Raw genomic sequence first — 22287 nt, 5'->3', positions numbered from 1 at the left:
ATGCTGAAGAATAACATAGCTCAAGGTCTAACATGCTTCAGGAAGCAGGATGGAGTCTTCAGACCAAATGCAATCTGGATTTGTTTGTATGTGAATGTCAGAACTGTCCTTTGACCCTTTCAAGAAGGGATGCTAAGTCATCATGACCAGCAGTCAATAGAACCAAAAGCAGAATGGTGGGGCAGGAGTCTGCTGGAGTTGCATATCTGAATCTTTAAGGTTAAGGTGAAAAAGTGGAATATAAATAAATCATATTATTATTATTATTATTATTATTATTATTATTATTATTATTATTAAACAATTTGTTTTTCTTGGTAACTTCCCTTAAGTTGATCCCGATGTATGGTGACCCTAAGGATGAGACATCTCCAAGACTCTCTGTCCTCCACTCCTTTGCTTAGGTCTTGTAAATTTACCTCCCAATAGAGTCTAACCACCTGGCATGTGGTCTTCCTCTCTTTCTATTATTGTCTTTTCCAATGAGTCAGGTCTTCTCGTGATGTGGCTGAAGTATGACAGTCTCAATTTTATCATCTTGGTTTCCAAGGAGATTTCAGGGCTGACCTGTTCAAGGACCCATTTGTTTGTCCTTTTGGCTATCCACAGTATTGCCAGCACTCTTCTCCAGCACCACATGAAATGAATTCGTTTCTTCCTATCTGCTTTCGTCTCCATCTAGCTCTTGCATCTGTACATGATGATGGGGGATACAAGGGCTTGTATGATTCTAACTTTAGTGCTCAGTTCTATATCTTTACTCTTTGGGATCTTTTCTAGTTCTTCCATAGCTGACCTTCCAATTCCTAGTCTTCCTCTGATTTCTTGACTGCAGACTCCTTCCTGATCGATGCTTGATCCAAAATGTGGGAAATTCTTTTATTATTTCCATTTTCTCAATGTCAAGCTTGAATGTATGTAGGTCCTCTGTGGTCATTATTTTTGTTTTCTTTATATTCAGCATTAAGCCTGCCCTAAACAATAGCCAACAATAATTATGGGCAAGGTAAATGGAAGAACAATCTGGAAGGAGAACATTGTCCATCTGGTTTAGGGCTGTGATGAGGCGAAAGAAAAATAAAATTAAAACAATCTTGATCCTTCTGGCTTCCTCCTTCAGCAATATGGATCAGCATGTGACCTCTTTGTGACCTTTGGTTTACGTGCTTCACCTCCAAAAGCCAAATGAAGCGATGAGTTTAGCTGGTCAATAATCTGGGATTTAACTAACCCAAGGGACAGTAACATTAGTGTCCTATGGGTGATATCTAAATTAGATGGCAGTCAGGTATGTGTACACTGGTGCGGTCATTAGAGCGGGCAGATGTGCACAGCTAATGGCTTGCAGTGAAGATTGCTACAAGGGGAATTCCTTGAGAACCAGGGCGATGGGGAGGGGGAGAGAAGCTGAGCTGCAGCAAGTTATGCAGAAAAGGTGCTTTTCTGAAAGACTCATTTAAGTGCAACAAAGCACATGGTCGAGTAATACATGATATTTAAAAACAAATAAACTAATCCCAGGACCAAGGGCTATATTTTATATGTAGTTTTAATCTTTATATATCTGCCCCTTGGAGTGTAAGGTCATCTGTAAACTAGGAAGGGGATTGTTTTTCTTCTTCCAGACAAGCTAATACCGAGGACTTTTACACCACCAAAGTAATGGGGATTATACTGCAGGGTGCTATTCTAGGTTATACTAGCACTTTACATATGTAAGCAGAAATGCCCACTGTCTCATTAGACTGCCGAGGACTTGCTACAATCACAAAGAAAACTAAATGCATCAGTGACCTGTGTGCTAGTATCTATGCAAATCTGTAGCAGAAGCTGAGATTTATATATGCATTACATACCCCCAAGGAAATACCTATTTTATAGCATGGATAGAGCAGATGTAGTTTGCTCTGTGAAATGTGAGTGGAATTAATCAGGGGGATGGAGAGGAGGGGAGGAAAGTGTTCTATGTATTCAAAACAAGCAAATGCACACGCTACCCCTTAAACCTGCTGGCACATCGGAATGGATAGGAATGCCATCTCTGAACTAATTAGGCACTTTATTGTATGCTACCGCTATACATTTGCATGCCTGCATTAGCAGGATCTTATTCCCTTCCAGCTGTACTAAAAAGACAAAATAAATCTTACATTGTGATTGTTTAAATTGATAGTGTGACAAAGTTTCCAATGGGAGATGTCAGGGTCCCTTTAGAATGTTTGAAAATCAGTAAAGGTCCGGTAACTTTTTCACAAACAATTTTATTTTACAGCTATTGGAGTTTGAGAGAGAGAGAATGAGAGAGAGGGAGAGAGAACAAGATGGCTTTGGGAAAAATCCATCTCTAATAGAGCCTGTTAGAGCAATCAACAGTCTGCTATTGCTGAGATACATCTGTGCATTTTTGCAATTGGAAAGTGATTATTATGCTTCTGACTCTGAACTCATGGACTTCTGTTTAACTATTTTATTGTCATGCCATCCACCATACCTGGCACAGTTAATGTCTGAGCAATCCTAAACAATCTAAAATTAGATGTATATTCAGAAGGTATTTGAATAGCTCCAGTAGCATAGGAATGGCCAATTATCTATCGAGCCATGAATAAAACATATTTTGAGGGCATAAACAGAGTAGAGGCATCAGTAAAAAGAACAGAACATGTGCAATAATGAATCAAGAAGGAAATACATCCTTTAATTTACACAGCACACAGGGTCACAGCACTTTGAGTGAAGCAGGATTACCTACAGAGAAATGCATAAAAATAAACATATTCTCCATGAATCACAAAGATTTTAATGTACAGCTTTCAATGCATGTTGGCAATGAATACATATTAAGCCACCTGAAGGGATCCAAAAGCAGATGGCCAAGGACTGGTGCTGACAATAAGTCCAAAGACTACCACTACAGTAGTATAGGGCTCCAGCATGCAAGTGTTGCAACATGATGCAACTCAGGGAGAGAGACATTTCAACCTTTGCAATGGGAAAAAGCCTGTAAACCAGAAGACATGCTTTACCTTAAAAAAAAACCTCCTCATGTTTAATACCTGGCATAGTGGGAAAGGCACAATAATGGTCTAAGTATAAAGCAGTTTCTTATGTTTTATGTTCATTGATGTCACAAGTACTGTCCAATAGGGATGTGGACATTCATGCAAGCATGCATAGTTTATTGTTGAAAGTCTTTTTCACAGCTTTGAAGTCTCCTGGTGAGCTGAATGGTAGGACAGACATACAGCATTTGATTGCTGCAGGATTCATGAAGTGGTAGCCCTGGAGTCCATATTAGTGCCCATGGGTATCTTTAGACACCTCTCCTCTTTTGATATCAGATATGTAATAAAGCATAGGCTGAGTGACCCTTCTACAACCCCGAATATTGATGCCATGACCAGAGAATAGCTCACACATGTAGACTAGTAAAGCAGGAGTTGCATGGGGCCCTGGTTCCGGACATTCTGGAGGAGGTGAAGAGACCCAAGGCTACAGGACAATAGATGGCAGATATAAGATAAACAAGGGATTGGTGATCCCGCATGCTATCCCTCTCTGCATTGTAAATGCTCATCTTTCGCCAACCATTCACACCTCAGTATTGCCACCATGCAAAGCCATTTCAAAGTGACCACAAACCCATTTCAAAGAACTCTAAAACCACCTCAAAAATATATGTGGGAATTAATAAACCATTTCCTTTGGTCAAAAAACAATGAAACTGAAGCATCTTCCTACAAAATCTGAACTTTTAACACTGCATCAAAGCAAACAGCACTGGTTCTTCTGTTCTACTTTCCCAGAAATTTAGGAGCATACTAAAGGAATTAAGCACATTCCACAACGTAGGCTGGAGGCTGGATAGAATGGCAACACAATAGCTTGAGAGGAACGAGGCATGCAAATGGCTGAAGCCCCCTTTATTCTTCTCTCTCCTAGCCCTCTCTTTGTCTGCTAAACAGAAACAGGATGTACGCATTGATTCAGATGGATTTTGATCTGACACCAGCTTCGTCTTTATTTTTCATATAATTAATCTCACTGAGAGCTATGCTAGCTTTGTGTACTTATATTGAGAGCAAGCAGTCTCTCTGGGTACAATACTACAAATGCTAGTTTTGCCCAGGGCAGGGGAAAAAACAAAAACAGCTTTTGTGCATGGTATAAATGGAAATGTGATCTGAATTATAATTTATAAGTTATTACACCAGAAGATTAAAAAGTAACAACAGTCTTAGTTGGAATCAATAAAACTGGATCTCATCTCTCTTGTTTGGACACATTGTGCTATAAGTATACTTGGAAAATGTCGGCTATTAAAGAAAGGAACTGTAGTTCTGAAAATTTATTAATCTACCTCTTACAGAAGACAGGCTGCAATACTTCTGAAGCCTGGAGAGGATTTCTTTCTCTCTTCCCCTACCATTTAGTTTAAAGAGAGATTCTGTCAAGCACCATCACTCCTTGTTTGGTACCCTAGCAAGGTAATAAAACCCCAGTAGTGCCCCCTTCACAATGTTCATTCCAACATCTAAAATAATAACATCACTTAGAGACAACCCATTTGTGATTGTTTTAGCCAGTCTCAAGCTTGTGGCTGTCATCCAGTGATAACTTGTGCACTTGCATTTAAGATTGTTTAGGACTCAGAGCCCTGGCTGCTGCAATGAAGGGGATCAAAGATAATCTACTTACAGAAATCATAGAATTGGAGGGGTCCTTGTGGGATGTTACTCTAAATGTCCATCTGTATGTTATACTTTCCAATAAATGGTCATCAAGCCTCTGCTTGAAGATCTCTATGAGTAGCCCATGATCTTCTTCTCCGGGTAAATAGTCCATTGTAAACTCTTTTTTTCTGCTAGCATGCTTTTCTTCATGTTCAGCTATAACTTTCAGTGGTGACCAGCCAAATAATCTGAGAACCTTACAATCAGAGAATGAAAGCAACAGTACCTTTCTTGATCTTTCTCTCCAGTGAAACATACAAACACAAGGTGCCACCTTGCTATTACGGATAATAATGGTTGGTGGATTTCCCTGGATTTGTTTTTACTGAGGTAAAGCCACTTAGCGTGTCACAAGTTAAAGAGAAGCATCAATATGTGAAGGTCTTCTTTATTCTCAATTTTTCTCTCTCTCCTTCAGTTAAAGGAGGAGAGCCAGAGTGGCATAATGGAGTAGTTTTTTGACCTTTAGTCCTCCAGAAGGTTAGGCCTTCAGTCCCCAGAAGTATCGATCAGAACAGCCAATATTTAGAGGTTTGATGTCCAAATTCTGGTGGACCAAAGGTTGAATGCCACTGGTGGAATGGGTTGTTATATTTTGGTCTGGGTGACTTGCATTAAATTCTCCAGCTGATCATGAACCTCACTGGACTCAAGCCAGTCACTGAAAACTGGGTTAAGGATCTTCTGTGAGCAGAAACCACCTCACAAAAGGTGCCTCAGCTGAATTTTGGGAATTTCCCTATCTCCTGCATCAATGTCTACCCCGTTCAGCAGGGGTTTTCGTGTTAGGTAGCATTTTCAGAAGGCCAGAAGGACTTCTTTTGGGGAAAGGGGTTAGGAAAAGCCCTAATCCTGTAATTGTCCATTTAGTGTACCTCACTCAATTGTCGTGAGGATAACCTGTGGGGAAAGCTCTTAGATTTTGGAGAAAGAATAAGATGAAAATATGACAAAGTAACAGATCATTTATAATTTTCAGACGGCTACCTGTTAATCTGCTACAGAAAAAAAGAACAAAGAGTTTTGTGGCACCTTCAAACCACTTGATTGAACCTTGTCTTAGTTTTGTGGATTGGAATTCACTTCATCATAGTTGTGAAAGTTCTTTGAAGGACTAGGATCTGACAGCATTACTAGTAAGAAGTGTTCCCTCTTCTCCAAAATTGTATATCCATGACTGAGTTCCTCTTAAAATATGATAATAATATATGCTTCAGTCATTAGTTCTTAAATTATAACAGTTTTAAAAAAAATTCTACTTAGGTTGGATAGCAATCTACTGATGAAAAACATTATGCTCTTTAACAATCTTGCAAACCACTCTGTCTTCCATTTGTGATTTTCAGTAAAACATTATTTGCCTAAATAATATAAAAAAAGAGGAATGGGTAGAATTACACTGTCATTTGAAGTTTCATTACAATGCTATTTTCTTGAGCACCATTGATTGACCCAGTGACGGCTTTGTCTAATTTCTGTAGAGTTGTTATTAGAGCAATTTATTAAAATTGCATGCATTGATTGGAGCCACAAATGATTTCTTGCTAATTATGCAGATGATGTACGAAGCTCATTTCAAATTCTTTCTTGAAGTTCACTTCAGTGAACAAAAAAAATGTGTCAAAACTAGTACATGCTTATGCTGCCAAAGGCAGAAGTAGACATGTCTTTGGCCTATAAGGCATGTGGGTATTGTACCCAGAGATTTTACACTTATACCAAATCTGCCCCTCCATCTTCCAGTTCATGGATTCCTTGAACCATTTGACTATAAAGTTTTTAATATTTTATTGCAAGTTGGTTATTTACATACTTTCTGTCCTGGTTACATTGAAATTTGCCTCAGGAAAACAGACAGAACTATGGAAAGAAATTTGAAGTCATGTACCTTAACTCTTCTAAGTAGACATTCATTGTGAATTCAGTAATCATAGAGTGGTTGCTAAAATATTTGGATTTACTATAAACTGCCCTGAGTAATTCTTTAAAAATATATATTTTAATACATTTATTTAAAAATGCTACAGATAACATCTTTAAACAGATAGTCCCTCTTATTATGACAAAGAATGTGCTTTCTAAGATAAAATATGTCACAACATATGCATGCTTCATCTTAAAGTAAAAATGGCCTTTCCTCTGGAATGATTGATGTTTCTTATATGCAAATATATGCAGATTTAAGTAAACAATCAAAGTTCAAAGTCTTGGTTCATCAATGTTTTATTTAAGAGGGCAAGAGTCTTAGTAGAATCTGAAGTCAAAGGCTTTCATGGCTGGCATCCATAGTTTTTTGTGTGTTTTTCAGGCTATGTGGCCATGTTCTGGAAGAGTTTATTCCTGATGCTGGTGAAACATCAGGAATAAACTCTTCCAGAATATGGCCACATAGCCTGAAAAACACACACACACACACACACACCTACCTATAGGCTTAGTAGAGATTGTTGGGGAATGTGAGTGATAGTACTGTACTTCACAAACAGAGTAATTTGTGTTTGCGGGCAGAAGGTGAGCAATAGCAAGTCCCACCACACCACACCACACCACACACACATCGGATCGGCAGAGAAATAAATCAGACCTAGTCTCCTATGTAAAAACATATGTAGTAGGTTTACCTACAAATACTAAAGGTTTCATAACATCTCATGAGGACATGGTCTGTAACATATGCTTTCAGTCATGAAAGAGAGGACTGCAGACTGCAGAAGGGAGGATGAATAAACTCTAACTGTAGAATAACTGATGCAGGAAGAGTGTGTGTGTGTGTGTGTGTGTGTGTGTGTGTGTGTATGTCTAAGACCAACAAACATAAAATGACATGGATACATGGTTTCCCTAAATTCTGAGAGAGACATGCATAGAAGGAACTACTTAGTACAGATATGTTACAGTTCCTTCCCCTAACAGGATTACTGGGAAGAAAATAAGAAAAGACATATTGGATTAGATGAAAGGCCTGTTCATCCAGCATTCTGTCTATGTAGTGACCAGCTGTTGCCTATAGGAAGTCTGCCATCAGGACATGAGTACAATAGAGCCCACCTGCTTGTGTTTCCTAACAATAGGTATTAAGAGGTACTAGAGGTAGTGTATATAAGCAGCCATCAAGAGTAGCAGCCGCTGATAGTCTTATCTTCCATGAATATATATCATTTCTTTTTAAAGTTGTTTAAGCAGGTGGCCGTAACTTTGGTCTTGAGGCATTGAATCCCACCATTTGAACATGAGTCAGCAGTGTGTTGCTGCAGCAAAGAGGGCCAATGCTACTTTATTTATTTTAGGGCAACAAGGATGATAAGAAGTATGGAGAACAAAGCATAAAGGAAGACTGAAGGAGCAGGACATATTCAGCTTGGTGAAGAGAAGGCTGAGGGGTGACATAGTCATATTCTTTAAATACCTCAAGGGCTGTCAAAGAGAGGAGGGGCAAACCTGGTCTCTTCTTCAGAGGGCAGGACCAAGTCTAATGGTCTGACGTTACAGGAGAATTGATTTTGATTGAACATTAGAAGAAATTCTTGATGGAAAAAATGATTTGGCAGTGGAATCAATTTCCTAGATACATGTAAAAAAGGTAAAGGTTGCTTGAGCTTCCTGGGAAGGGCCAGATTCTGCTCCTCCTCTCCCCTCCTTCTGCTGAGTTAACTGAGTGCAAACATTTTTTACACTTTGATTTCAGTTTGCAGCAATCAAAGTAAGCTGAGGACAAAGGAGAAAAGTGGGAGCTGGAAAGAGAAACTTGGGTGGGTTCCACACTGCCCAAAAGTACGTGCTTGGCACGTACTAGGGTTAGGAAGGGGTGTCCTTTCCGGACGCCCCTAACCCTAGTATGTGCCGAGCAAGTACAAAATGGCGGTGCCCATTTTACATGGGTGCTGCCATTTTTACGTAGCGGATGCTTAGCATCTGCATGTCGCGGTGTGGAAATGACGCCACAAGTGCGCCACTGGCACTTTGCGGCGGCATTTCCGTGCCGCAAAAAGAACCTGCTTTTTGTGGGTTCTTTTTGCTGCACCAGGGAATTGCGTGGTTTGTCTGCTGCGGTTTCCTGGCGCAGCAAACACCGGCGGTCTGTAAAGTGCCAGAGACATGTTAAAAACATCTGTAAAAGTGGTAAGGCAGAGGATTAATCTGGACAATCCCTGCCAAATCAAGACAGTTGGAAGCTATGAGTATGTGAAGGTGAGATTTATTTTTTGCCCCAGGGTGCATCTCTTTCTATTTGCTAATTACATTGAACTCCATTTGCTATTTTAATATTAATTCTCCCAGTTCAGAGAGATTTTTTCCTGAAGCTCTTAGCAATCAGTTTTTATTCTAGCAGCCAAAAATGATTGGGGGTTGTCACCAAACCAGGCAACCCCATTGTGCACTCCTAAACCCAGATAAGAAGCACTAGTCCAATACCTTTTCCATCCTTCTGCTGCAAGTGGGATACTCCACTCGTAGGACCTTATCGCACACAGAAACGTAAACGTTCTAGGGAAGGAGGACTCTCGTGTGCGCGCGCGACCTCCCAAAAAACGGATTTTATTGCACACACATAAGTCCTCCAGAGGCCCCGTTCCGTCCCCCATCGCGCACACCGTTCGCGTCCAGTCCTGACGGGCGGATTTGTTGCCTGACGGATTACCTTCCGTCGGCAAAAAATGGCGCTTGTCAGGACTGGACGCGAACGGGTGCGCGACGGGGGACGGAACGGGGCCTCTTGGAGGACTTTTGCGTGTGCAATAAAATCCGTTTTTGGGAGGTCGCGCGCACACACGAGAGTCCTCCTCCCGTCCCTAGAACGTTTACGTTTCTGTGTGCGATAAGGTCCTTAGTGTTGCTGGGTCAGGAGCATCTAGGACTTGAAAGATGAGGACCAATACTGGAAACCTGGAGAGGGCCTGTGGCAATGTCATTGTGGATCTGCGTTGTAATGTGACATAGAGTGATGCCATTAAGCAAGCTCCATTAAGCATCTACCACATCATAATAAAGAACATGCTATTGAAACAACACTAAGTTCTTCAGAGAAGGCAAATGTGCAGTATTTGTTGCTCTGGTTGTTGAGCTTTTTTTTTTTGCTTTGGTCAGGCCTCACCTGAAATACTGTGTCCTGTTCTGGACACCACAATTCAAGAAGGATGATGAGAAGCTGGAGTGTGTCCAGAGGAGGGTGACCAAAATGGTGAAGGGTCTGGAAGAGAAGGTTAAGAGGTGATACGATAGCCCTGTTTATGTATTTGAAGGGGTGTCACATTGAGGATGGAGCAAACTTGTTTTCTGCTATAATAATAATAATAATAATAATAAAAACAATAGATGCAAGCTACAGGAAAAAAATTCCACCTAAACATTAGGAGGAACTTCCTGACAATAAGAGCTGTTTCAAAGTGGGACACACTCCTTCAGAGAGTGGTGGAGTCTCATCCTTTGGAGGTCTTTAAACAGAGGCTGGATGGCCATTTATTGGGGGTGCTTTGATTATGTATTCCTGCATGGCAGGGGGGTGCACTGGATGACCCTTGTGGTCTCTTCCAAATCTATGATACTACAATTCTATGATCCCAAATTATGTTTCAGTTGTCCCAGACTATTTTCTGGCAACTTCTGGCACCAGCTGCAACATTTTATTCTCATCCTTAAATTGGTTTCTTTTTAATTCCATGACATATCAGAACAAAAGGTATCATTACCTTTTCCCCTCTTTTAAAAAATTCCTTAAAAAAAGAGTTTCAGTGCACCAGTGAAACAGCACTTTTGCATTATACTACTATAAATCTGGGGAAACAACAGCAACAAATCAGAGGGAGAATATTTGCCCTTCTAAATATAGGACTCCTTTAGCAAAGTACACCTGATTTCTTTCTTTCTTTTAAAATGCTTTGGAAAATCCTAGCACAGATCAAAGAAATCACTATAAACAGCCACCCCAAATCATGGAATGTGTGAACAGAGGTGAAAACAACTAGTAAAACCCAAGGAGCTATATCACAAGACCTCACTGCTTCTTTACACCAGTCTTGATAAGCATTAAATCTAACAAATGAGAAAAATCTTTCTCTGGCCAGAAACTACATTTTCTAAGCTCTGCTTGGAACAGAAAATGTCTCCATTTTTTTCTCAGCTGTTTGTAGCATCTTTGCAAACACTGCTTTTAAGAATACAAGAGAGTTGTAGCTCACCCCCACAAAACAAACAAACAAAAAACCCCCTTTGAATTGAAAAGATAAGTAAACCATATTTTCTCCAGCACTTCTGCCTGAAATGATAGGGTGAGACTCCTGCTCATAACATAGACCCCTGATCTTCATATTAATCCTTAGTAAGTACTTATTTCTTAATTTCAGGTCCTCACTTGTGGATGAAACTGGAATCATAATAACAGCAGTTCATCTCAAGGAATTGTTACCCAAGGAAAGAGAGAGAGAGAGAGAGAGACTGAGAGCAAGAGGTGGTGTCCACCAGAACTTATTATATAAATGATCAATAATGATAACATAAATTTCAGGAGCATCCAGAATAGCACACACTCCTCAGTGGCCAAGGGACTAGGGTTAGATGCTACATTACCAAGTCAAATTAGTTTCTGAAAGAAGATGAAATTCACGAAGAAAACACAGGGAGACAATGTAACTAAAAGCCACTCCCTCTTGCATGGTTTTACACTTTTCATTAAAATTTCCAGGTCCTTTTGTAAAGTTGCCAGCACTACAAAGGTATGAAAGGGTTAATCACTTTTGCTTAAAAATTGCAAACCACAATGAAAACATTTTAGCACCTAAGAGCAAAGATTGTGGGTGAAAAAAAAATCTGAAGATACATGATTTATCACTCCCCTCACAAATAAAATTTATTCATTGCATCCACCAGCCATCACACAGATGGTCAGAAAATTGGCTTTGTGTAGAGATGTGGATTCAGGCATGAATATTAATATGAGACAGATGTAAACGCATATTAATATGCACTTGCTTTGCATGGACTGACATTACAATATTTTCATTAAAGAAACTGCATTTGAAATGGAAAGTGTAGGTCACCTTTTTATAAAACATAAGATGGTACGGTACAATGTATTTACCATTTCCTGAACAGCAACAGAAAACAAACAAAAGAAAAGTAGGTCCTGTAATTTAGCAAATGCAGCGTAGAAATGGATGGAACAGAAAGCTCTTGATTTGTACCTAAATTATATTTTATATACAAACTTCCATCCCCCCACTCCAATATGGAGCATGTTTCTTGAGCACTAATGAACACTACAGTTCTCAACCACTACAATTTAAATAATAGAGGGTGGCTTGGGACCTATCTAAGATTTCAATGTGTTTGTGGACACTATATTAAAAAAAACGAGAAGGTGCAGGATTCAGGAATGTCTCAAGGCCCATGACTAAACTGTAAAAAAGAAAGCAGAAAAAATTTCAGTACATTTGAAGAGCAATTCATGAATTACTATTGCAAGATTAGCAGAACAACACAGTGGTGTTTGCCTTTGATATTCTAAACTTGAAGTGTAATCCTATTGAATTTAGCTGCATGTGTGAGTACAAAGTTAACTATATGGTTGATGGTAATCAAACCTATATAACTGATGTTCACTGTAGAATACCTGTGCACTAGCTATGTATGTAGTTTTTCCTGATGTGCAAAAAAAGTGCTCTTAAATCCTGAAATTGGGAGCACCAACTGTATTATTATTTGTGCTATTTAATCCTGCTTTCCAGCCATCTGGCTTCCAGAACAGCTTACTAATCAAATTAAAAGTCCAATAAAATCACAATTAAAATTGCATTTAAAATCCATTGCTCTGAACTACTCCTAGGTAGAACATGCAACTAATATGGTCCTAAGTCTGGAGATGAGATTTTGGATGGGAAGATGGCAGGTAAAATATAGAAACATTCTTTTTGTGGAGCCTGACAAATTAACTCACATTCTCACATCTATGAGAAGACAAAAGTTTTCCTCAGAGTTGTTAGCCACAAATTGGCTTACGGGGGCTAGGTGTGCCATGGCTCACTTGCTGGAGCCAGCAAATATTTGGCTAAACTTTACTTGCCTTAACACTTGATGTCTTGGCCCTTCCAGCTTTCTGGTTGTGGTTACACTGTATTCTCTTCTGTGCCAAAAATATTCTCAGACTAAACAGACCAATCCAGAAAATGCATTACCAAATAAACAAACAAATAAATAAAAAAATAAAAAGGAAAAAAGTGGAAAAAATGTAATACAGATTTACAAGCATGCATACACACACACACACACACACACACATTCATTAAAAATACTATTATTTAGATAGAAGTACATTACAGATCACCATAGTGGGGGAAGATGTGACCAAATGATTAATACACCTGCTCATTCTGATCCTGTCTGTGTGCTCATCATTGATGGACAACCTCAAGGATACTTCCTGGATTAGGAGAAATTAACTTTACAGCCCTCCATTCTTATTCCAGTTCCACAAATTCTATTTTATATTTGCATTCAATAGCAATGAAGGGCTCAGAAGTTCTTAATGACAAGTTTAATCTGCCATTGATCTTCCATTATACAGTAATGTTTTATAGCCCTTGTTCATTGTCAACCCCCTTATGTGTCTGTGTGCATTTGTATGCTATGGTGGTTTCTGAGACTGAGGTGGTTGTTCTGCTGAAAATTAGTGATCCCTGGCCTGAGTTGATGGATTCATAGAATCAAAGAGTTGGAAGGGATTGCAAGGACCATGTAGTCCAATCCATTCCATGCAGAAATATACAACTAAAGCACTTGTGAAGCCGCTTTGGATCCCATTTTGGGAAGAAGATGACATACAGGTGGAACTGATTTAAACACATTCAGTCTAGCCTAAGGCCCTTTCACATGACACAATTATAACACTGTGGTGGGTTACAGACCGCCGAAAAGCGGCGGTCTGCTGCCGCTGCCAGTTACAGCGTCTGGGAACTGCAGCAGCCAAACGGCTCGGTTCCCGGAAACTGCAAAGAAGGAGCGTGAAAATCGCGCTCCTTCCTGCGCCCCGGAAGAGGCACCACAAGTGCCGAAGCGCGCACTTGCGGCATCATTTCCGGGGAGTGACGTGCGGATGCAGTGCATCCGCTACGTCAAGATGGAACGACCGCCGCCATTTCATATGGACTCAGTCCCTACTAGGGTTAGGGGCGTCTGGAAGAGATGCCCCTTTCTAACCCTAGTACAGACTGAGTCCATGCTAGGGTGCCCGTTTGTAACGGGCCTACAATTCCATTGTAACTGTTATACAACATCCTATGGGATTTTAGGATTTGCAGTTTAGAGAAAATCTCTGCCAGATATTAGAAGTCTCTGCCAGAAATCTCTGCCAGAATGCTCTAATCTCTCTTTAAACTAAAAAAAAACAAAACCCCAGGATTCCATAGGATACAGCCATGGGTATTAGTGGAATCATAGTGCTGTAACTGTAAAATATGAAAGGGTCCCCAGACTAATGATGCAATCCTAACTGAAAAAGAAGGCCAAAGACCAGCTGGGTCTACACTAGGCTGGCTGAAGCTGAATATACACTAATTCAACCTAGACAATGAGGAAATTGAAATAGTAAAAGAGTTCCCGTACCCTGGGTCAATCATTGATCAGAATGAGGACTCCAGTCAAGAAATCAGAAGACTATGAATGGAGAAGACAGTTATGTAAAAACTAGAAAAAACCCTAAAGAGTAAAGACATACAACTGAGCACAAAAGTTAGAATTGTACAAGCCATTGTATTCCTCATCATCATGTATGGATGTGAGAGCTGAACAGTGAAGAATGCAGATAAGAAGAAAATCAATTCAGTTGAGATGTGGTGCTGGAGAAGAGTGCTGAGGATACCGTGGACACCCAAATAGACAAACAAATGGGTTCTTGAACAGATCAAGCCTGAAATGTCCCTGGGAGCCAAGACAATAAAGTTGAGACTGTCATACTTTGGCCATATCATGAGAAAGCATTACTCATTGGAAAAGACAATAATGCTAGGAAAGATGGAGGGATGTAGAAAAAGAGGAAGACTACATGCTAGATGGAGGGACTCTATTAAGGAAGTCATAGGTATGAATTTACAGGACCTAAGCAGAGCAATGGAGCATAGGGAGTCTTGGAGGTATCCGATTCACAGCGTCACTATGAGGCTGACAACAACAACAAAGTCCTTAAAAAGTAGTCCATAATTTTTTGTAATTAAGCTATTCAGTATGATTCAGGAGGGATGGAAAGCTGCATTTCTATCACTGGTGTGGCGGAGGAGGTCTACCTTCTCCTAGTGTTTGCTTGATTTCTACACTGTACACAAAGGAAGGCTTTGCGGTGGCTTAGTGGTTAAGACACCAGTTCTGATGACTGAAAGATGAGAAGGTTGGTAGTTCAAGGCCTGAGCACCACATGATGGGGTGAGCTCCTGTCACTATTCCCAGCTTCTGCCAACCTACCAGTTCGAAAGCATGCAAATGCAAGTAGATAAATAGGTACCACTTTGGTGGGAAAGTAACAGCATTCAGTGCAGCTATGCTGGCCACATGACCACCAGAGTAGTCCTTGGACAATCCTGGCTCTTTGGCTTAGTGAGATGAGCATTGCCCCCTACAGTCAGTTTTGACTAGACATACATGTCAAGAGACTACCTTTACCTCTACAGATTGGAAGATAGAAGGACTCAGTCTTTCCTTTGCCACTTCATTCACTAACTTGCATTAATCCCATACATTTGCTGTCACCTATTGCTACCAGGATAGTGTTTAAATACAAATGCTTCAGAAAAGGGTTTCAGATAGTACATGAAATGAAAAGGTTCTCTCTGTCACTCTGGAAAGCCATTGCTTGTCAGTGTAGACAAAACTGGTTGAGCTAAATTGAACAATGATCTGGCTTATTATAGGTAGCACTTGGAAAAATCATTTTTTTGGACTACAGCTCTTAGTATTCCCAATCAGCATGGCCACTGTAGCCTAAAAAGTTTTCAATGTTGTTGTTGTGTGCCTTCCAATAATTTCTGACTTAAGAAAACCTAAGAGGTTTAGAGAACCACCTATTATAGGTTTTCTGGACAAAATTCGTTCAGAGAGTCTTCACTATTACCTTTCTCTGAGGCTGAGAGGGTACGACCTGTCCAAGTGCATTTCCATGGACAAGTAGGATTTGAACCCTGGTCTCCCAGAGTCCTAGTCCAGCACTCAAACTGCTACATCACATTAGCTGTCTGAATAAAAGAACATAAAGTTCACTTTCCTTCTATATTTGTTCTGCATCAGCCCATCCTTTTAAAACCAATGCATTAACCATCTCCTTAGGAACCCTTTCATCTGAAATGTCCTGATTGACTCCATTTTATCCCCTCATCTTATGAATTCGCTTCAAAAAGCTTTCTTTCCTCTGCCTACTATTTAAAAATTACTCTTATATTGATCTATCCTGTATTGTTTGTTTCTGTAATTGTACTTGAACATCACAATAATCAACAACAATGTTCCTTTGGCATTGTGGTACCCTGAGGCCAACAGCAATAATAATCAGCATTTCAGTACAAGGTTGAAATTCAGATACAGTTTCAGGGCAATATTCCTCAGGGGGTTCTGAATGCTGTGTTAGGTTAGAGCAAATATTTTTCAGGATGCTCTTTGTAAATTCCTGCTATTCTGAGACTTATTATTTCTGTGCTTGCTTTCTCTTTCTCTGAATCTTGTCATTCATGGAGAGACTTCAGGGGTGTGAATGCAGACAGAATTATGAACGTCAAATATAAAGTCTAATTAAGAGAGACAGACACTCACTGCTTCTGACTTCATGGAGCATTCCCGCCTTATACTGCCAATGATGATTTGCAAAAGTGCCCCGTTCCATATTTAAACATTGTTAGTGTATAGGGAGTTCTCTGGCTAACCCTGGAGTTATTCAGGAAGCAGTTTTAGAAGAGGCTTTTTTTTATTAGCTGGTAGGCACTGGAATTTGTGTCAACATCCTATTCCCCTGAATTCTTACATGACTGAAGCTGACATATTTTCCATAACCATAAATATTGCAGAAGCTACTCTTGTGTGGAGGTGAGCATTTTACTGTGAAAAATTAATGGCAAATAGCTTTTTTTATTTTATCAAAGCAGAAGTTATACAAAACAGAATACCCAGACCATAAATTTTGCACTGATGTGCCACTGAGGGTAAACGTTTCTCTAAAAACCCCAACAACATAAAAAAGCCATGCCAATTGATATAAATGCCACAGATAAGAATTTTGATGAAACTGAAGTATATACAGTATAAAGAGAAAAATACATAGATGAATGGATAGAAAACATTTATCTGTTTATTGTTTTCAATAATCTATGCAGATTTTTTTTTAATTTTGAAAACATATTATTTTAAAATATTATATCTATGGTTGTGACACTGGTGGTCTCCTTTAACTTGAGGTGGCTTGATTACTGACAATGGATATTTTACTTGGAAAGTAACAGTTCTCAAGCAGATGAAATGTGAGCCATAACCACCTACTGAGGTCAATCTTGGTAATAAAAGTAGTATGTTGTGTATGTGTGTGTGTGAAAGAAAGATGCTGCTGCTAGTTGGGAGAATGCACTTGTACGCTAATCAGCAAGACATGCATCTGGGGACAGTTGTGTTGGCCAAGCAGCAAAATATAATAAAATCCAAAATACACATTATGGGGATAAATCTATTAGGCCAGTCAAAATGCACACAAAACATTATGCAAGCTTTCCAAGCTAGCAGGCTCCTTCATTAGACATAGATTTTAAAATCATTTAAAGGAGAAAATGTCATCCTGAAGAGTGACAGAGCTGTGGTGTTGCTGAGATGTTAAAAGTGTTATTTAAGATTTTCTTGGAGGGAGGTTTGATGTAGATAGATGCTACACACCCTTGCCCATCATGAGACAGGTGGGAACACAAATGGCCAAAGTAAGCAAGGAAATCTAGACTGATCTGTCCTGTTCAAGGCTACAGGCCACTTTGTCAGAAGATTACAAAGAATCTTTCATGGAGCCTCTGTACTGAAACTAACATAGGACTGAGGCAGGGATTTCAAAAAGGGTTATTTTGGAATTACACTGCTACCTGTGTGCTTGCTTCTGTGGTCTGCATGCTTGTTTGACCTGAAACATTGCAACTAGAGAAGTTCCCTTCTAAGGAGACTGGGTCCATAAAAGCCAGCGTGGGTAACATTTGCCCCTCCAGAAATTAATAAACTACTGTTCACCACAAAGCACACTGGCAAGGCCTGGTGGGAATTAGCATTCAGATATATTGGGGGGAGAGGGGGGGTCATAGGTTTCCCCAGGTACAGGTTGTCTGTGAATGCATCTAAACTGTAAAAATAATGCAGTTTGACACCACAAGTGTTGTAGCTCCATCCTATTTGTAGATTTCCAAGGCTTTTAGCCTTCTCTATCAAAGACGGGATACAGACCGCCCAAAAGGGCGGTCTGCCGCCACCTTAGTTTGCTGGGCGAGGGAGCTGCAGCGGACAAACCACGCAGCTAGGGTTGCCATAAGTCTGGACCTCCAAACCAGGACAAATGTAGGACAAATGTAGGACAAAATTTTCAAATGTAGGGCACATTTTTTAAAAAATGGAGGGCACGCGAAAAAATTGATGGTTTTTAAAAAATGTTACTAGAAATGCATGTTTCTTAGGCATGATCAAAATGGAGGACATTTGGGCATTATTCCTAGACAGATGACAGAAATGTACTTTCCTTTTTGGCCAACCTCCCCTCCCCCCATTCCAAACAGCACATTTGGGCATTGAACATGGCTTTACTTAACATGGCCTCTTGCATATTTCAGAGGCTTATTTGATAACCAAACTCTTTGGGTTTCAAACTGAACATGCTATGCATACTGAATATGTCAAGGTGTTTAAGAAGAAGTGGGTTTGCCCTCGGATTCAACTGTACTTCTCAGAAGTGTGTATTTGGTCAAGGGACTTTGGTTTTCCCCCCACTGCGCATGAGTTTGTAAAAATCAGAGCAACTTACATTGGTCGTGCCTCAGAAGCTGGCTCATTTCATCATCATCATCATCATCATCATCATCATCATCATCACTATCCTCTTCCTCCTCTTCCTCTTCTTCCTCCTTCACCTCTTCCTTCCTTTCCTCCACGTGGCCGCGCGGCCTGGAATGGAGGAGGAGGTGGGTGGCGCGGCCACGCGGGGAGGCAGGGGAAGGTGGGTTGGCGCCACGCGGGCCCTGAACCGGGGGCTGGGGGCCAAACCGGACCGGGACCGGGAGTGCCCCCCCAAAAGCGGATTTGTCCCGGGGGCCACTGGGATATGGCATCCCTACACGCAGCTCCCTTGCGTAATAAAAAGAAGCTGCAAAAAGCGGCTTCTTTCTGTGGCACTATTATGATGCCACAAGGTGGCAATGGTGCTCTTGCAGCATCATGAAGGCACAAGACATGCGGACGCTAGGCATCCATCACGTAAAAATGGCAGCACCCATGTGTATAGGGCGCCACCATTCTTACGTCAGGGGTGAGGGGCATTTGAAAGCGCCACCCCTCGTACGTGACATGGGCGCTTCATAGCGCCCATTTAAATCGGGTCAAAGATTGCTGGTGCCTCACAAAACTATAAATCTCAAGCATCTTTAGGATGAAGCCATGGCAGTTAAAAGGGTTATTCACACTGTGAAAATAATCCCGGATGAATGCGGGTTAAAGCTCTGTTTTTCACACACATCCTGAATGCAACTGATTAAGTTTAGGGGGGCTGCCCAAAACCCCACTTATCGATATAAGGGATACCATTTTACTATCCACTGTATTATACAGGACTTGAGCATCCATAGGTTTTGGTATCCACGAGGGGTCTGGGAACCAAACCCCAGTAGATACCAAGGGCCCTCTATATAACCAAATAATCATGAGATACTGCAATATAATTTACTCTCTGAGCCTGTAAATTTCTTTTCGAAGACTCACTGTACTGAAACCAATCCTCAGTTATATGTTTATAGGATTGCAGCCTATGAGTGGAATCAAATGCACAAGCATAAGCTGTATGTAACTATGGCCCGTTCCGCATGGGCAAAAAAGTACGTACTAGGTACGTACTAGAGTTACGAAAGGGTGTCCCTTCTGGATGCCCTAACCCTAGTACGTACCTAGTACGTACAAAATGGCGGCGCCCTATACACATGGGCACCGCCATTTTGATGTTGCGCATGCTTAGTGTCCGCACATCACGGTTCACTTATTTTCGCCGCAAGTGCGCCATTGGCGCCTTGCAGCATCATAAGCATGCCGCCAAAAGAAGCCTCTTTTTGGGGCTTCTTTTTCAGCCACTGGGAAGCCTCGCCGTTTGGAGGCTGAGGCTTCCTGGCGGCAGAAATGGAGGCGCCAGCAGATTGCCCTTTTTGGGCAGTCTGTAAAACGCCTATATTACATCTGCCTTTCTTCTCAGTTGTTCTAGAAGATCCTTCAGCTCTTTAGAGCATGAATGTGTTTGTGTGTGCATGCACAGATGGGTTGGTGGGAAGATTGCAAGGAGTACCCTCCAACATTTTACAAATAAAAGTGGGCCGTGTGGCCAAGGAATATAGGAATACAGTCAAGATGGTAAATTATTAATAAGGAAGAGCAAACAAGTTAAGAGAGGCCACAGCAGTTTACTTTTGCTTGAGTCTACAGGGAAGGGCAAGATTCCACTCCTTATTTCCCTCCCCCTGAAGGAGTTAACTTAATGGAAATTGCTTTTGCACTTTAACCTCAGTTGCAGCTGTTTGAGTAAGCTGAGGACAGAAGGGGAAAGTGGGAGGAGGAGAGATAAACTGGGATATTTTAGAAGCAGCTGGACAAATGGAGAGGATACATGGGTTCTGAATCTTATGTGAAACTCTGTGCTAGAAATAGAGATATTTTTGTTCTTCAAGATTATAACACTAGGGAAATACATAAAAATAATTGAGACTAAAACAAATCCAGAGCTTAACATGCAATCAAACACTCCTAAAGGTCTCAGACCTAAACTGACATTGGATTTGGAAATCAAATTATAAATGAGCTGATGCAAAAGGTGTGGAAATTTAATTGTTATTGTGAACTGCAAGCATTATTTAAAAACAGAATTTAAGAAGGAAATGCTGGTCATAGCTGAGGTGGGTTTTTGCATGGAATTTAAAGCTTTGCATTCTGGATTCTTCTGTTTTCTATGCTCTCTGCACTGGTTCATTTTCAAGATTAATATATGCTCTTGATGGTAAGGACCTGTGCTTTTCCATAATTAAGTTACTCTCATAAAATAGCTACGACTGGTAACTTGAAGGAACCCAAGTGAATGAACTACTTCTCCAAATCTGCATGACAATATTGAAAATTAAACCCAGTTAATAGAAAAAAATGCTAAATCAATTGCCATAAAATTTAATGGGTTTATAGCAGCCTTAACTCAGTAGGACTGAATTATCATGTTAATTTAATTTCCATTTCTAAATGAACCAGAAGGCACAATAAAGGTCAATTAACCAACTACCTTCTCTGTCTTCTTTTTCTTTTACTGCCAGTTCTAAATCACAAGAAGCCCCAAAGCTCTTCTAAGAAACTCATTAGTTTGCTCTTAGAGAGTCAACAAAAACTAGCTTTGAACCACGTGCCAAGAATCATTCTGACGATTACATCACAAATGTTGTAGCTCTATAAGACTGAGTGCACATCTGCACAGTACAGTACTGGCTTCAGGGCTGTAATGCACTGGCTCTACAAAGTCCACAGTGCATCCTGTGACTGTGCACTGCTAATGGGAGCAATTGTACAACCCGGCAGACTGTTCTGCCTTCAATATTGGTTTCTTTTTCTTTTCTTTCTTTTTTAAAGTTCCTTATATATACATATACTTTTTATTAACATAAAAATAAAACACAAAATGTACAAATCCTTTAACATTTCAACAAGGACTAAAATAAAATAAGTATTTATATTTTATATCTTTCATTGTTGCTTATGATAACTTCCCGTTTAGTCTTGTCAGTATTTCTCATTGACATTTGTTCCTCCAAATTTTTTCCCTTTTCCCTTGTTGTTCTTTCTAGTTAAATGACTTTCCCCTTTATTTTAAACCTTTTACTTGCCCACTCACTTACTTGATTTTATTTTCACAATTTTCTCATTTCTTTTTCTAGGCTTTCTCTCAGACATTTTTTTCATTTATCACAATCAATTTATTATTCTTTCTTTATATTATTCCCTTTAGACTTGTTCATTTTTCTTTCCAAAGTTTTAAGACTGGGTTCCATTCTTTATCTGTTCTCTGTATAGATTTACCTTTAAGACAGCATGTAAGGAGATTATTGTACCAACCCTTTCCTCTTGCGCTAGACACAGGGTGTAAACTTTTTAAATAATAATCCTTATTAATTAAAAAAAGAAAAAAACAGCTTCTTTTTTCCTTTAAAAAAACCCACATGAATACTATGGAATACAGAGTATTAACATCAATCTATACATTAATTATTACACAAAGAGAATAAATAATAGTTACAACATTATCAAAAGGCAACCTTCCTACTTTCTATGAGGTTTG

This window comes from Sceloporus undulatus, chromosome 4 (genome assembly GCF_019175285.1).
Source record: "Sceloporus undulatus isolate JIND9_A2432 ecotype Alabama chromosome 4, SceUnd_v1.1, whole genome shotgun sequence".
Lineage (NCBI taxonomy): Eukaryota > Metazoa > Chordata > Lepidosauria > Squamata > Phrynosomatidae > Sceloporus > Sceloporus undulatus.
Note: the sequence above shows the minus strand (reverse complement) of the source record.